Below are 17,687 nucleotides of genomic sequence, written 5' to 3' on the forward strand. Positions count from 1 at the left end.
TCCTCGTGGAATCTCCATCTTGTTAAGACCTGTTTTCGTGGCTCTCCTGTATCGATCTCATCAAACTGTTTGAACTCGTTTAGTTTTACATTAAGGACCTGTTTGATTGATCTCCTGAGTCGACCTCAGTTATTAGTTAGGAATTCGTCAATTCCTACAGGTTCACCGTTTATTGATGTTCACAGTGAACTCTTATTTTGAACATTTTCTTTTAAAACTGACTGATGCAATGTTAGGGTGAGAACTCCACATAAGTGCACTTTGTAATTGAGAAAATAGATGAATATTATTCGAGGTGCAAATTAATGAGTTGCACTGACATCAGAATGTGCAAAAACACAGGACAGAATAGGGTAATTGAAAAGAAAAAAAGAAAGGTGAAAAGAAAGGAAGAAAGAGTGGATTTAGTATGCTTGTGCATTTTTATTTTTTTTAATGTTTTTTTATTCATTCATGGGGTGTGGGCGTCGCTGGCAAGGCCAGCATTTATTGCCCATCCCTAACTGAGAAGGTGGTGAGCCGCCTTCTTGAACCGCTGCAGTCCGTGTGGTGAAGGTACTCCCACATTGCTGTTAGGGAGGGAGTTCCAGGATTTTGACCCAGCGACGATGAAGGATCGGCGATATACTTCCAAGTCAGGATGGTGTGTGACTTGGAGGGGAACTTGGAGGTGGTGGTGTTCCCATGCGCCTGCTGCCCTTGTCCTTCTAGGTGGAAGAGGTTGCGGGTGTCTTTATTTGAACCAGTACCGAAATGCACAATTTAATTCAGGCTACAGGAAATAAAGAGACAGAATGGAACAACAGATTAAAAATGGAAGAGAGTGAGAATTAGGCCTTCCAAAAAATGAGTTTTGGGAACAGTCCTTCATAGAAAAGAAACATAGAAATTGCTAGACTACAAAAGACCAAGGTCCATCTAGTTTGCCTTCTACCATTCTGGTAGTTGCGTGCTACAACGATGATGGAGCTGTTGACTAATCACAGCAATCAATCTCCATCAGTTAGTCTACAACAAACCCAGGCATGAGGTGCTGAAAGCCCTCAGTGTTGGAGAGCTTTGGGGAATCACGTCTCCAAAGTCGCCTGTTCCTCCCAAGCATGTTATGTCTCAAATTTTTCGTATACTGTATCCCAAAATGTTACTTTCTGAAAGAAAACACAGTGGGCTTTTAAAAAAAAAAGACACACTGTGGAAGGGTTGGGCATTAAAGAAAAAGTGAGAAAAGAAAACCCTGGACAGAATGGGGTCATTGAAAAGAAAGAAATGAAAGAAGAAAGAAAAGAGAGAAAAGAAAGTAAAAGAACTTGCATTTCTATAGCGCCTTTCATGACCTCAGGACGTCCCAAAGCACTTTACAGTCAATGAAGCACTTTTGAATTGTAGTCACTGTTGTAATGTAGGAAACGTGGCAGGTAATTTGTGCACAGCAAGCTCCCACAAACAGCAATGAAATAAATGACCAGATCATCTGTTCTTTGTACGATAGCAAAATACTGCAGATGTTGGAAATCCGAAATAACAACAGAAAATGCTGGAAAAACTCAGCAAGTCAGGCAACATCCGTGGAGAGAAATTTGAGTTGACGTTTCGGGTTTGACCCTTCTTCTTTGTGTTGCTTGAAGAATAACTGTTGGCCAGGATACTGGGAGAACTTTCCTGCTCTTCTTTGAATAGTGCCGTGGGATCTTTTACGTCCACCTGAGAGGGTAGATGGGGCCTTGGTTTAACGTCTCATCCAAAAGACTGCATCTACAACAGTGCAGAAGTCCCTCAGTACTGCACTGGAGTGCCAGCCTACATTATGTGCTCAAGTCCCAAGAGTGGGGCTTGAACCCATAACCTCCTGACTCAAGCAAGAGTTCCATCACTGAGCCAAGCCTGACACCATAGGAACAGAGTCATTAAAAAGTACAGCAAGCGGCAGCGGGCAGGTAGCCTAGAACATGCGTGGAAAATGGCTCCACCCTGGGAAAACCAGAAGTGTTGAGAGTGACTGGGAAAATAGGAAGACTAAAAATATGGGGATGAGCGGACATTCTGAGCCACAGGTAGCAAATGAACAATTGTCAGGAAGCCAGAACCTCAAACATGGGGAAAAGCAAGGGAACAAATGAAAAGAAAAACGTTCAGTGAACAATGGCCTGTAATTTGCGGTTAGTGGCGAAGCAAAGGCGCTCACTGCTGGCCCCGAAGAAAGCTGCCCATCTCGCCATCTCTGTGGCGAGAAGTTTGCCTTTTTCGACGTTCAAATTTCAGCGCTCTGTAATGGGAATTCCTAGTGCGATGCTGCAGTCACAGCAACAAGCTGCCTAAGCAGCCAATCACATTGCAGAATTCTCAGACAGGAAACCAGGAAATGAGAAGCTGCTTTTATCTGGACTTTTTAAAAATGTTAGAGAGCGAAACAAAGGTTGGGGCTCTCACATGGGGGTAAGGTAGAAGCTGAAATATCATGAACAAACTTTAAAAACATTTTTAATTTTTATAAAATTGTAATTTTTATCAAAATGGAGAAATTTGACACTCCACAAATATAAAAAAAGTTTTCCAGGGCCAGAACATTTGTTTACCAGTCAATAGGCTGTTAAAACCCCAGTTACACCTATTCCAACAAGGCTTAACATTTAATGGAGTATTTAACAGCGATATTACCGAGGAAAAGGCCAAGTTTTCGCCAGTTTCACTGATTTCCCTGATTACACTCATTGCCAGCTATGGAGGGTGGGTGGAGGGGGTTCCACAGCGCAGCCTGTGTCGGAGCAGTGAATGACTGACCGCAACTTCAGGAATTCTACGTTTAGATGCGCATGCGCTACCTCCTGAAGTTACGGTCAGTTTCAGAGGGGTAATAATGGCGAACGCTGTTAGTTCATCATTATTACCCACCGCATATTCTGGGCCAATGTATTTATTACATTATTTACATAATAACTAGATTTAGATACACTTATTTAGATATGGTTGTCGACCACCACAGGGAAACTTCAATGAAGCTGGGAGCTGGACATAGGAAGACTGAGGAGCGGCTTTGTGGGTGTGGGGGTTAAAAGTTTCTCTTTTGTGCTCCTGGCACATATTGTGAAATTGTGCACACCCAGTCCGTGACTGCCCATTAAAGAAGTGCAGAAGTGGAATTTTCATCCCTTGGTTATGTAGACAGAAGAGAAGTGAAGATTCTAAAGAGGTTGCAAAAGAGATTGATTTATAGGGTGAGAAGAGGGATAACATTTACTGTTGACACAGAACCATGACTCAAAATTGTGACCGAGGAAATTAAGTGTGAAATGGAGAAAAAGCACTTGCTCTACACAAGACTTTTAATATATTATGTAAAGAAAGAACTTGCACTTATATACAGTGCCTTTCATGTCCCAAAGAACTTCATAGCCAATGAATCACTTTTGAAATATAGTCACTGTTATACAGGCAACCGCACCAGCCAAACTGCTCACATCAAGGTCACACAAACAACAATGAGATAAATTACCAGATAATCTGTTTTGATGATTCTTTTTGAGGGCTAAAGATTGGCCAGGACGCCTCCAGGGACCCTCAAATAATGCCATGGAACTTTTTACATTCATCTGAACAGGTAGAAAGGGCTTCAGTTTAACATCCGATGTGAAAGACAACAGCTCTGAGAATTCAATGCTCCCGCAGTACGCTACTGAAGTGGAAGCCTAGATTACATGCTCAAATCCTGGAGTAAGACTTGAATCAATGACCATCAGACTCAGAAGTGAAAGTGCTACCTCCCAAGTCAAACTTAAGATTAAAGGTATAACAGTGTATATTTGGCTTAGTTTTAGCACTAGAATTACACCAGGGATGAGGGACTTTAGTTATGTGGAGAGACTAGAGAAACCGGGATTGTTCTCCTTAGAGCAGAGAAGGTTAAGGGGAGATTTAATTGAAGTGTTCAACATGCCAAAGGGTTTAGATTGAGTAAATAAGGAGAAACTGTTTCCACTAGCTGGAGGGTTGGTAACATAGAAACATAGAAGATAGGAGCAGGAATAGGCCATTCGGCCCCTCGAGCCTGTTCCGCCATTTAATGAGATCATGGCTGATCATCCAAACTCAGTACCCTGTCCCTGCTTTCTCCCCATATCCCTTGATCCCTTTAGCCTTAAGTACCCAGAGGACACAGATTTAAGATCATTTGCAAAAGAACCAGAGGGGAGATGAGAATTTTTTTTACTCAACGAGTTGTTCTGATCTGGAATGCACTACCTGAAAGGGCAGTGGAAGCAGATTCAATGGCAAAGTTCTAAAGGGAATTGGATATATACTTGAAAATGAAAACATTTGAATGACTATGGAGAAAGAGCAGGGGAGTGGGACTAATTGGATAGCTCTTGCAAAGAGCCAGCACAAGCACGATGGGCTGAACGCCCGTCTTCTTTGCTGTATGATTCTATGTCCTGCACATCATTTCATTTGCTGCTTGTGGGATCTTGCTGGGTTGACCTACATAACAACAGCCAGGACACTTGGAAAGTGGATTAATTGGATGTGAAGTGTTATGGGGTGTCTTGAAGCGACACGGCTGTAAATAACAGCACGCTCTCAGATGCTTGTGCACACAAATGAATCTGTCACTTAAAGTGTAATAAATTGACGTTTTCCAATGATGTGTTTGTGCACAGGGCTGCCTGGTTTGGGCTGGGGCTGGGGCAACATTTGTGTGTTCCCCTTAATCTGTGGCATTCTTGTGCTTGAAACATTGAAGGCAGGAGGAGGGGATGGTGGGGGACACAAATAAGAAGTAAAAAAAATAGTGCCGGGTTGCCGAGACAGCCATCATCCTAGCGTCACCGCTTCTCTAAGCACTGATCAAATCAATCAGGGTAGCGGAAAAAAGGGCACACACGCGGAAAAGGGACGGCGGCTGACATCACCGCTCATCGTCTTTCTGCGGCTCAGGTAAGGGCTGGGAATAGGGAGCAGGCTTGGGCAGCAGTGGTATAGGGAGGGAGGGAGAGAGAGCAGGGGGCGACACTGTCAGGCTCTGTAGGTCACCATGGGTTCCCCCAACTGCTTGCAATATCAATGAAGGTCGAGGGGGCAGCGCCACAGCCTAGCCGGAGCATCAGTGCTGGGGCGGGGGGTGGAATCTCTCGCATCTTTGTTTTAGCAAACCTGTTTTATGGTGGGAGGAATATCCTGACATTAGGTCCCGAGGGGGGTGAAGAGGGGGGATAATTAACCATTGCCAGTGACATACGATTGATGATTCGGTCTGTGTTACATACAGAGACCTTGAGAGCATCTGCAGGTTAGTATTTCCCCAGCTCCAGATTAATTATTCAAACTGTGTGTGTGTGAGATGAGCACAATGTCTATTTCATTGGGTCGGCTGTGTGAGAGCTCAGGTTACATCTATATATATATATATATATATGTATATGGAGAAGCCCCCTGATGCTGTGATACATTGGAAAGTGTTACAATTTCCTTCCCCCACCCAGCCGGTGTGTGTGTGTGTGGTGTTTGGGAATGAATGGACGGGGCGGAGCCCGCTTTGTACAAGAGTGTGCATTCGCTGCCAGCCCAGAGCGTCAGAGTGGGACGGGCTGCAGCCCGGAGATCTGGGGTGTCGGTCCTGGATGAGATCATGTGGCTCTGTTTTCCCTTTCCCTGGTGTTTCTCCATCCTCTCATCTCACAGCCCCACCAGCCTGGCTGAGCAGATAGACGCCTTGCTGTTTTTTTTAATGGGGACTGGCGGAGCTTTACAAATTATGCTTAAAATGTGTAATATAAATAGCAGTGTAAAAAAAAAATACATAGCTCCATCTTTTCAGATAACTTACGTGTGGTGTTTCTTGTATGTGAGTTGTCCCCCACCCAACGGCACTTTAATAAAAAAATAATACCACTGTTAACTGTGAATTCTATCCCACCTGTTCTTCCATTGACCCAGTTTTTCTAGTGTCGGTAACAATGTACTTTGTTGACAATGATGACTTGGTTGTACTTTCCCGTGTCTTCCACCCAACAGCAAATTGCAAAATCTGTTAACTATGAGCTGCTGCAACCCCTGAACCACAGCAACAACTTGCATTATATAGCGCATTTAACGGAGTAAAACATCCCAAAGCGTTTCACAGGAGCAATTATCAAACACAATTTGACACAAGGAAATATTAGGGCAGATGACCAAAAGCTCTGCATCCTCCTCACAGCACACACGCCCACCCATCTGCAAACTTGGAGATATTACATCTAGTTCCCTCGTCTAGATCATCATTAATATATATTGTGAATAACTGGGGTCCTAACACCGATCCATGTGGTACCCCACGAGTCACTGCCTTCCACTCGGAAAAAGACCCGTTTATTCCAACTCTTTGCTTCCTGTCTGCCAACCAGTTTTCTATCCAAGTCAGTACCTTACCCCCAATCCCATGTGCTTTAACTTTGCACGATAGTCTCTAATGCCGGACCTTATCGAAAGCCTTCTGAAAGTCCAAATACACCACATCCACTGGTTCTCCCTTATCTATTCTACCAGTTACATCCTCAAAAAATTCTAGTAGATTAGTCAAGCATGATTTACCTTTTGTAAATCCATGTTGACTTTGTCCGATCCTGTCACTGTTTTCCAAGTGCTCTGCTATTACATCTTTTATAATGGACTCTAGCATTTTCCCCACGACCGATGTCAGGCTTACCGGTCTGTAATTCCCCATTTTCTCTACCACCTTTTTTAAATAGTGGGGTTCCATTAGCTACCCTCCAATCCATGGGAACTGTTCCAGAGTCAATAGAATTTTGGAAGATGACCAGCAATGCATCTGCTATTTCTAGCGCCACTTACTTAAGTACCCTAGGATATAGATTATCAGGCCCTGGGGATTTATAGTAACATAAACATAGAAGATAGGAGCAGGAGTAGGAAATTCCGCCCCTCGAGCCTGCTCTGCCATTCAATGAGATCATGGCTGATCATCCAAATTCAGTACCCTGTCCCTGCCTTCTCCCCATATCCCTTGATCCCTTTAGTCTTAAGAAATATATCTAACTCCTTCTTGAATATATTTAATGAATTGGCCTCAACTGCCTTCTGTGGTAGGGAATTCCACAGGTTCACCACTCTCTGGGTGAAGAAATTCCTCCTCATCTCTGTCCTAAATGGTTTACCCCTTATCCTTAGACTGTAACACCTGGTTCTGGACTCCCCGGCCATCGGGAACATCCTTCCTGCATCTAGTCTGTCTAGTCCTGTTAGAATGTTATAAGTTTCAATGAAATCCCCTCTCATTCTTCTAAACTCCAGTGAGTATAAGCCCAATCGACCAAATCTCTCCTCATATGTCATTCCTGCCATCCCAGGTATCAGTCTGGTGAATCTTCGCTGCACTCCCTCCATGGCAAGAACATCTTTCCTCAGATAAGGCAACCAAAATCGCACACAATACTCAAGGTGTGGTCTCACCAAGGCCCTGTACAACTGCAGCAAGACATCCTTGTTCCTGTACTCGAACCCTCTCGCTACGAAGGCCAACATACCATTTGCCTTCTTAACCGCCTGCTGCACCTGCATGCTTACCTTCAGCGACTGGTGCACAAGGACACCCAGGTCTCGTTGCACTTCCCCTTCTCCCAATCTATTGCTGTTCAGATAATAATCTGCCTTCCTCTTTTTGCCACCAAAGTGGATAACCTCGCATTTATCCACATTATACTACATCTGCCATGCATCTGCCCAATCACCCAACCTGTCCAAATCATACTGGAGTTTCTCGGCATCCTCCTCACAGCACACACGCCCACCCAGCTTTGTGTCGTCTGCAAACTTGGAGATATTACATCCAGTTCCCTCGTCTAGATCATTAATATAGATTGTGAATAGCTGGGGTCCTAGGACCGATCCCTGCGTACCCCACTAGTCACTGCCCGCCACTCGGAAAAAGACCCGTTTATTCCAACTCTTTGCTTCCTGTCTGCCAACCAGTTCTCTATCCAAGTCAGTACCTTGCCCCCAATCCCATGTGCCTTAACTTTACATGCTAATCTCTTATGCGGGACCTTATCGAAAGCCTTCTGAAAGTCCAAATACACCACATCCACTGGTTCTCCCTTATCTATTTTACCAGTTACATCCTCAAAAAATTCCAGTAGATTAGTCAAGCACACTTTACCTTTTGTAAATCCATGTTGACTTTGTCCGATCCTGTCACTGTTTTCCAAGTGCTCTGCTTTTCCATCTTTTATAATGGACTCTAGCATTTTCCCCACTATTGATGTCAGACTTACCGGTCTATAATTCCCCATTTTCTCTCTACCACCTTTTTTGAATAGTGGGGTAACATTAGCTATCCTCTAATCCATGGTAATTGTTCCAGAGTGCATAGAATTTTGGAAGATGACCAGCAATGTATCTATTATTTCTAGGGCCACTTCCTTAAGTACCCTGGGATGTAGATTATCCGGCCCTGGGGATTTATCGGCCTTTAATCCTGTCAATTTCTCCAACACCATTTCCCTACAAATACTAATTTCTTTCAGTTCATCCCTCTCATTAGACCCTATGTTCCCCGACATCTCTGGGAGGTTATTTGTGTCCTCCTTTGTGAAGACAGAACCAAAGTATGTATTTAATTGGTCTGCCATTTTTTTGTTCCCCATTATAAATTCCCCTGATTCTGACTGCAAGGGACCTACTCTTGACTTCACCAATCTTTTTCTCTTCACATATCTATAGAAGCTTTTACATTCAGTTTTTATGTTCCCTGCAAGCTTACTCTCATACTCTATTTTCGCCCTCTTAATTAATCCCTTTGTCCTCCTTTGTTGAATCCTAAACTGCTCCCAATCCTCAGGTTTGCTGCTTTTTCTGGCCAATTTATATGTCCTCTCCTTGGATCTTATGCTATCCCTAATTTCCCTTGTTAGCCACGGTTGATTCACCTTTTTTGTTTTTTTTTATGCCAAACAGGGATGAACAAATTCTGTAGTTCATCCATGCGATTTTTAAATGTTTGCCATTGCCTATCCACCATCAACCCTTTGAGTAACATTCCCCAATCAATCCTACCCAACTCGCGCATCATACCATCGTAGTTTCCTTTATTTAAATTCAGGACCCTAGTCTCTGAGTCAAATACTTCACTCTCCATCTTAATGAAGAATTCTATTAAATTATGATCGCTCCGCCCCAAGGGGCCTCGCACAACAAGATTGCTAATTAATCCTTTCTCATTACATAATACCCAGTCTAAGATGGCCTGATCTCTAGTTGGTTCCTTGACATATTGGTCCAGGAAACCATCCAGTATACACTCCAGGAATTTCTCCTCCACAGTATTGTTACTAATTTGGTTAGCCCAATCTATATGTAGATTAAAGTCACCCATGATAACTGCTGTGCCCTTATTGCACGCATCTCTAATTTCCCGTTTAATGCCATCCCCAACATCCGCATTACTGTTTGGGGGTCTGTATACAAGTCCCACTAATGTTTTCTGCCCCTTGGTGTTTCTCAGCTCTACCCATACAGATTCCACATCATCAGAGATAATATCCTTCCTTACTATTGTGTTAATCTCCTCTTTAGCCAGCAGTGCTATCCCACCACCTTTTCCTTTTTGCCTGTCCTTCCTGAATATTGAATACCCCTGGATGTTGAATTCCCAGCCTTGTTCAACCTGGAGCCATGTCTCCGTAATCCTATTTATATCATATCCGTTTACATCTATTTGCGCAGCGAATTCATCCACCTTATTACGAATGCTCCTCGCATTAAGACACAAAGCCTTCAGGCTTGTTTTTTTAACACTCTTAGACCTTTTAGAATTATTGTTTACTGCGGCCATGTTTGATTTACACCCTTGATTTCTCTGACTTCCAGTTTTGCTTTTCTCCTTCCTGTCTTTTGCTTCTATCCTTGCTTCCCTTTCCTCTGTCTCCCTGCACAGGTTCCCAACCCCCTGCCATTTTAGTTTAAACCCTCCCCAACAGCACTAGCAAGCACTCCCCCTAGGACATCGGTCCCGGTCCTGCCCAGGTTCAAACCGTCCAGTTTGTACTGGTCCCACCTCCCCCAGAACCGATTCCAATGTCCCAGGAATTTGAATCCCTCCCCCTTGCACCATTCCTCTAGCCACGTATTCAGCTGAAATATCCTTCTATTTCTACTCTGACTAGCACGTGGCACTGGTAGCAATCCTGAGATTACTAACTTTGAGGTCCTACTTTTTAATTTACCTCCTAACTCCCTATATTCAGCTTTTAGGACCTCATCCCGTTTTTTACCTATATCTTTGGTACCTATATGCACCACGACAACTGGCTGTTCACCCTCTCCCTCCAGAATACCCTGCAGCCGCTCTGATACATCCTTGACCCTTGCACCAGGGAGGCAACATACCATCCTGGAGTTTCATTTGCGGCCGCAGAAACGCCTATCTATTCCCCTTACAATGGAATCCCCTATCACTATAGCTCCCGTGTAGCAGCACCTCCCATGGTGCCAGGAAGTTGGTTGCTGCTGCCTTCCCCCGATAAGCCATCCTCTCCAACAATATCCAAAGCGGTATATCTGTTTGAGAGGGGGATGGCCACAGGGGGCCCCTGCACTACCTGCCCGTGCCTACTACTCTGCCTGGTGGTCACCCATTCCCTTCCTGCCTGTGCAGCCTTTACCTGCCGTTTGACCAACTGATTAAGCGTGATATTCACGATGTCCTCAGCATCACGAATGCTCCAGTATGTATCCATTCGCAGCTCCAGCGCTGCAATGCAGTCTGCCAGTAGCTGCAGCTGGATACGCTTCCCGCACACATGGTTGTCAGGGACACAAGAAGTATCCCTGATTTCCCACATAGTGCAGGCGGAGCATGCCACGGGGCCGAGCTTTGCTGCCATGACTTACCCTTTAATTAATTTAAATTAAATCAATACCACCAATTATACTACAATTAAATGATATATTCAAGGGCCCTTGTTTCCTAGCACTCCCCGCTACTCAGCAGAGACCTTAGAAACTATAACCACAAAATTAAGTGTTTCCCCCCCTTGCCACAGTACCGAAACGGTTCTCATCAAAGTCACAAATGACATCCTTTGTGACTGTGACAAAGGTAAATTATCCCTCCTCTTCCTTCTTGACCTGTCTGCAGCTTTTGACACGGTTGAACGCTCCATCCTTCTCCAACGCCTCCCCACCGTCATCCAGCTGGGCGGGACTGCACTCGCCTGGTTCCATTCTTAACTATCCAATTGTAGCCAGAGAATCACCTGCAATGGCCTCTCTTCCCACTCCCGCATCATTACCTCTGGAGGCCCCCAAGGATCTATCCTTGGCCCCCTCCTATTTCTTATCTACATGCTGCCCCTTGGCGACATCATCTGAAAACACAGCGTCAGTTTCCATATGTACGCTGATGACACCCAGCTCTACCTCACCACGACTTCTCTCGACCCCTCCACGGTCTCTAAATTGTCAGACTGCTTGTCCGACATCCAATTCTGGATGAGCAGAAATTTTCTCCAATTAAATATTGGGAAGACCAAAGTCATTGTTTTCGGTCCCTGCCTCAAACTCCGTTCCCTAGCCACTGACTCCATCCCTCTCCCTAACATCTGTCTGAGGCTGAACCACACTGTTCGCAACCTTGGTGTTATATTTGACCCTGAAATGAGCTTCCGACCACATATCCGCAGCATGATTAAGACCGCCTATTTCCGCCTCCGCAACATCGCCCATCTCCGCTCTTGCCTTAGCTCATCTGCTGCTGAAACCCTCATCCATGCCTTTGTTACCTCTAGACTTGACTATTCCAACGCACTCCTGGCTGGCCTCCCACGTTCTACCCTACGTAAACTTGAGGTCATCCAAAACTCGGCTGCCCGTGTCCTAACTCGCACCAAGTCCCGTTCACCCATCACCCCTGTGCTCACTGACCTACATTGGCTCCTGGTTAAGTAACGCCTTGATTTCAAAATTCTCATCCTTGTTTTCAAATCCCTCCATGGCCTCTCCCCTTCCTATCTCTGTAATCTACTTCTGCCCCCCCACCGAGATATCTGCGCTCCTCTAATTCTGCCCTCTTGAGCATCCCTGATTATAATCACTCAACCATTGGTGGCCGTGCCTTCTGTTGCCTGGGCCCTAAGCTCTGGAATTCCCTTCCTAAACCTCTCCGCCTCGCTACCTCTCTTTCCTCCTTTAAGACACTCCTTAAAACCTGCCTCTTTGACCAAGCTTTTGGTCACCTGCCTAATTTCTCCTTATGTGGCCTGGTGTCAAACTCTTGTCTTAATAATACTCCCACGAAGCGCTTTGGGACGTTTTACGATGTCAAAAGCGCTATATAATTACAAGTTGTTGTTGTTTCAGCTCGATGACCTTTCGTCAGAACTGGAAAAGGTTTACTTGTTGGTTTGTGTTGGTGTTTGATTTCTGTGTAAATGTGGCATTGATTGGCATTCATCCAGTTTAAATGTTTCAGATGATTGGATAAACAGGTTGCGTATTTTAAAGCAAAGTACTTACCTTTAAAGGAAATGGTTTTCCATCAGGGTGATTGGAAAGTTGCAGGCTGTGGGGCTCTTACTGCCCACTGACAGTGCAGCTCTGTGATTGGTCAGAGCGTTCGATAGAATGTACTGGTCTGTGGGCCGGGTGATCCTGCTAGTTTTTATTTTGGTTTAGAAATGTTTGTTATCAACAAGTACATAACTAACAAAAATACAACTGTTTTAGAACATTACCAAAGAAGGACAATACAGATGATATAAAAAAAACCTGATTATTATTTGTAAGTAATGTAGTAAAGAAAGAAAGACTTGCATTTATATAGCACCTTTCACGACCTTCGGATGTCCCAGAGTGCTTTACAGGCAATGTTTTGAAGTGTAATCACTGCTGCATTGTGGGAAATGTGGCAACAAATTTGCGCACGGCAAACTGCAATGTGATAATGACCAGATAATCTGTTACAGCAATGTTGGTTGGAGGATGGATAAATATTGGCCAGGTAGGATTTAATCAGCTGAAGGCACTGCCGCCAATTTGAGGGTGGATGGGGCGGTGGGTGGTGTTGCAGGAAGTGGGGGATGCAAAAGAGACCCGAGTAGGAGGAACGCAGAGTGCTTGGAAGGTTGTAGGGCTGGGAGAGGTTACATAGCTAGGGACGGGTGAGGCCGTGGAAGGATTTGAGCATGAGGATGAGATATCTCGGTGGGGGGTGGGGCAGGGGTTGTGGGGTTGGAGGAGATTACAGAGATAGGAAGGGACGAGGACATGGAGGGATTTGAGCATGAGGATGAGATATCTCGGGGGGGTGGGGGGGTGGGGGTTGTGGGGCTGGAGGAGATTACAGAGGTAGGAAGGGACGAGGACATGGAGGGATTTGAGCATGAGGATGAGATATCTCGGGAGGGTGGGGGGCAGGGGTTGTGGGGTTGGAGGAGATTACAGAGATAGGAAGGGACGAGGACATGGAGGGATTTGAGCATGAGGATGAGATATCTCGGGAGGGTGGGGGGCAGGGGTTGTGGGGTTGGAGGAGATTACAGAGATAGGAAGGGACGAGGACATGGAGGGATTTGAGCATGAGGATGAGATATCTCGGGAGGGTGGGGGGGCGGGGGTTGTGGGGCTGGAGGAGATTACAGAGATAGGAAGGGATGAGGACATGGAGGGATTTGAGTATGAGGATGAGATATCTTGGGGGGGGTTGTGGGACTGAAGGAGATTACAGAGATAGGAAGGGGCGAGGACATGGGATTTGAGCATGAGGATGAGATATCTCGGGGGGGTGGGGGGGCGGGGGTTGTGGGGCTGGAGGAGATTACAGAGATAGGAAGGGACGAGGACATGGAGGGATTTGAGCATGAGGATGAGATATCTCGGGGGGTGGGGTGTTGTGGGACTGAAGGAGATTACAGAGATAGGAAGGGGCGAGGACATGGAGAGATTTGAGCATGAGGATGAGATATCTCGGGGGGTGTGGTGTTGTGGGGCTGGAGGAGATTACAGAGATAGGAAGGGATGAGGACATGGAGGGATTTGAGCATGAGGATGAGATATCTCGGGGGGTGTGGTGTTGTGGGGCTGGAGGAGATTACAGAGATAGGAAGGGGCGAGGACATGGGATTTGAGCATGAGGATGAGATATCTTGGGGGGGTGGGGGGGCGGGGGTTGTGGGGCTGGAGGAGATTACAGAGATAGGAAGGGACGAGGACATGGAGGGATTTGAGCATGAGGATGAGATATCTCGGGGGGTGGGGTGTTGTGGGGCTGGAGGAGATTACAGAGATAGGAAGGGACGAGGACATGGAGGGATTTGAGCATGAGGATGAGATATCTCGGGGGGTGTGGTTGTGGGACTGAAGGAGATTACAGAGATAGGAAGGGGCGAGGACATGGAGAGATTTGAAAACAAGGATGAGAATTTTGAAATCAAGGCATTTCTTAACCGTGAACCAATGTAGGTCAGTGAGCACAGGGGTGATGGGTGAATGGGATTTGGTGCGAGTTAGGACACGGGCAGCCAAGATTTGGATGACCTCAAAAGAAAGACTTGCATTTCTATAGCACCTTTCATGACCTCAGGACGTCCCAAAGTGCTTTACAGCCAATGAAGTACTTTTGGAAGTGGAGTCACTGTTGTAATGTGGGAAACGTGGCAGCCAATTTGTGCACAGCAAGCTCCCGCAAACAGCAATGTGATAATGACCAGATAATCTGTTTTAGTGATGTTGATTGAGGGATTGTATATGTACCACACTGCCACTGTATTAATGTGAATATCATGCTTCTAATATACTAGTTTCCTGAAAAGATGCTGGGTTTTCTTACTAGATCTGTTTTGTTAATTTTTCTATGCCAGCTGTCGCTGTTGCTGCATACTGGTAATATGCTGTTGGGTGACCAGGATGGCTATATGCATAATACACTCTCTGTACCACACTGTGGTAATGCACATAGTCTTAAAACAAATATGTGGCCAGGTGTCTTCAGTAGTCAGTACAGTAAAAAGGATGTGAATTCCTTCATAATGAAAATGATTGTACAAATATTGTAGGCTTCACTTGCAGAAACGTGTGCTGTTTTCCAGTGCATGTATTGTGTTGGTCTGAGTCACTTTATGCAAAGTGCAGATTTAGTCAGAGTCGGGCAGTGTCGCTCCACCCTCACTCACCCTCCCTATACCACTGCTACCCAAGCTTGCTCCGTATTCCCTTACCTGAGCCGCGAAAGGAAGATGACCAGTGACGTCAGCCTCCATCCCTTTTCCGTGTGTGTGCCCTTTTTTTCACTACCCTGATTGATTTGATCAAGGCTTAGAGAAGCTTTGACGCTAGGATGACGGCTGTCTCGGCAACCCGGCACTATTTTTTTCTTATTTGTGTTCCGCGCATCATCCCTTCCTCCTCCTTCCTTTTCGACAACAACAACAACTTGTATTTATATAGCACCTTTAATGTAGTAAAACGTCCCAAAGCGCTTCACAGCAGTATTTTAAGACAAAAAATTGACACCGAGCCACATAAGAAATTAGGGCAGGTGACCAAAAGCTCGGTCAAAGAGGTAGGTTTTAGGGAGCGTCTTAAAGGAGGAAAGCGAGGTAGCGAGGCGGAGAGGTTTCGGGAGGGAATTCCAGAGCTTAGGGCCTAGGCAACAGAAGGCACAGCCACCAATGGTTGAGCGATTATAATCAGGGATGCTCAAGAGGGCAGAGTTAGAGGAGCGCAGATATCTCGAGGGGTTGTGGGGCTGAAGGAGATTACAGAGATAGGGAGGGGCCATGGAGGGATTTGAAAAAAAGGATGAGAATTTTAAAATCGAGGCGTGGTTTGACCGGGAGCCAATGTAGGTCAGCGAGCACAGGGGTGATGGGTGAACGGGACTTGGTGCGAGTCAAGACACAGGCAGCTGAGTTTTGGATGACCTCAAGTTTACCTAGGGTGGAATGTGGGAGGCCAGCCAGGAGTGCGTTGGAATAGTCAGCAGCAGATGAGCTGAGGCAGGGGTGGAGACGGGCAATGTTACGGCGGTGGAAATAGGTGGTCTTAGTTATGCCACATATATGTGATCGGAAGCTCATTTCAGGGTCAAATACGACACCAAGGTTGCGAACAGTCTTGATCAGTCTCAGACAGAAGTTAGGGAGAGGGATGGAGTCGGTGGCTAGTGAACGGAGTTTGTGGCGAACCCGAAGACAATGGCTTTGGTCTTTCCAATATTTAATTGGAGAAAATTTCTGCTCATCCAGTACTGGATGTTGGACAAAGCAGTCTGACAATTATAGACCGTGGAGGGGTCGAGAGAAGTGATGGTGAGGTAGAGCTGGGTGTCGTCAGTGTACATGTGAAAACTGATGCTGTGTTTTCGGATGATGTCGCCAAGGGGCAGCATTTAGATGAGAAATAGGAGGGGGCCAAGGATAGATCTTTGGGGGACACCAGAGGTAACGATGCAGGAGCGGGAAGAGAAGCTGTTGCAGGTGATTCTCTGGCTACGATTAGATAGCTAAGAATGGAACCAGGCGAGTGCAGTCCCACCCAGCTGGACGATGGTGGAGAGGCGTTGGAGAAGGATGGAGTGGTCAACCGTATCAAAGACTGCAGACAGGTCGAGAAGGACGAGGAGGGATAGTTTACCTTTGTCACAGTCACAAAGGATATCATTTGTGACTTTGACGAGAGCCGTTTCGTTACTGTGGCAGAGGCTGAAAGCGGATTGCAAGGATTAAAACATGGAGTTCTGGGAAAGATGGGCACGGATTTGGGAGGTGACGACACGTTCAAGGATTTTGGAGAGGATGGTCTCCATCTTAGAGACAAAGAAGTCCATGTGCTCCTCACACTTGTTGGAGGTGAGTGTGGAGGAGACAGGGGAGAGGGTTTAAGAAGACGGCTAGCAGTAGAAAATAGTGGCTGGGGGTTATCTTTGCATTCCAGAATGATCCTGGAATTGTGAACAGTTTTTGCAGACAAGAGCAGGGCCCGATAGTGCTTTATGTGGCCCAGCCAGATCTGGCGGTGAATGGCTAAACCAGTTGTCCGCCATATCTGTTCAAGTCTGCATCCCTTGGACTTGAGGGAGCAAGGATGTGGGCAGAACCACGGGGAACGGCCAGGGTGAGAGAGAGTAATGGGTTTATTAGGGACTAGGGCATCAAAGGATGTGGTGAGGGTGTGGTTGAGCAGATCGGTAGCTGCAGAAATGTCGTGGTGAATGGAGGGCCAAAGGCTGGACAGTTGGGATTTTGTAAGTGCAGTTGTAAGAGAGTTGGGAGAGTGTTTTTTCCAGGGGCGGACACAAAAGGAAGTAGGGTTGGGTGGGGAAGGGGGATGTAGGTGGAAAACGATACAAGGAAGTGGTCAGAGATGGCCTTTTTTCTAGAATCTGGCTTCATTGTTTTAAGTACAAGAATGCCATAGATTAAGGAGAACACACAAATATTGCCCAACCCCAGCCCAAACAAGGAGCTCTGTGCACAAACCTGCCAATGCACCAAACGTTTCATTGTGCATATCCATCAGCGTTCTTCTGTAGGTCGCCCCATTGAAGTCCTCATCTGAGTCCTCTGCAAAACTCGTGTGCTTGTAGATTTATATGTAATTTGAGACACTTAACAAAATTAGTACTGCTGTCACAAATTTCAGAGCCATTAATCCAACCAGAGGCTCAATGGAAGAAAGCACTGTCAGATTTCCACTTCATT

The 17,687-nt window shown here is 45.8% G+C and overlaps 1 protein-coding gene across 1 annotated transcript in view; it reads left to right on the plus strand.

Moving 5' to 3' along the window:
* The first annotated feature begins 4,861 nt into the window (after window positions 1–4,861).
* Window positions 4,862–17,687, plus strand: part of LOC147106368 (monocarboxylate transporter 2) — a 200,923-nt gene continuing 188,097 nt past the window's right edge. Inside the window, exon 1 of the mRNA XM_086009417.1 lies at window positions 4,862–4,929. The gene's annotated coding sequence lies outside the window, so the exon portion shown is untranslated. The remainder of the gene's footprint in view (window positions 4,930–17,687) is intronic.

This window comes from Somniosus microcephalus, chromosome 16 (assembly GCF_052327205.1).
Source record: "Somniosus microcephalus isolate GS21.2 chromosome 16, FLI_Smic_1.0, whole genome shotgun sequence".
NCBI classification, from domain to species: domain Eukaryota; kingdom Metazoa; phylum Chordata; class Chondrichthyes; order Squaliformes; family Somniosidae; genus Somniosus; species Somniosus microcephalus.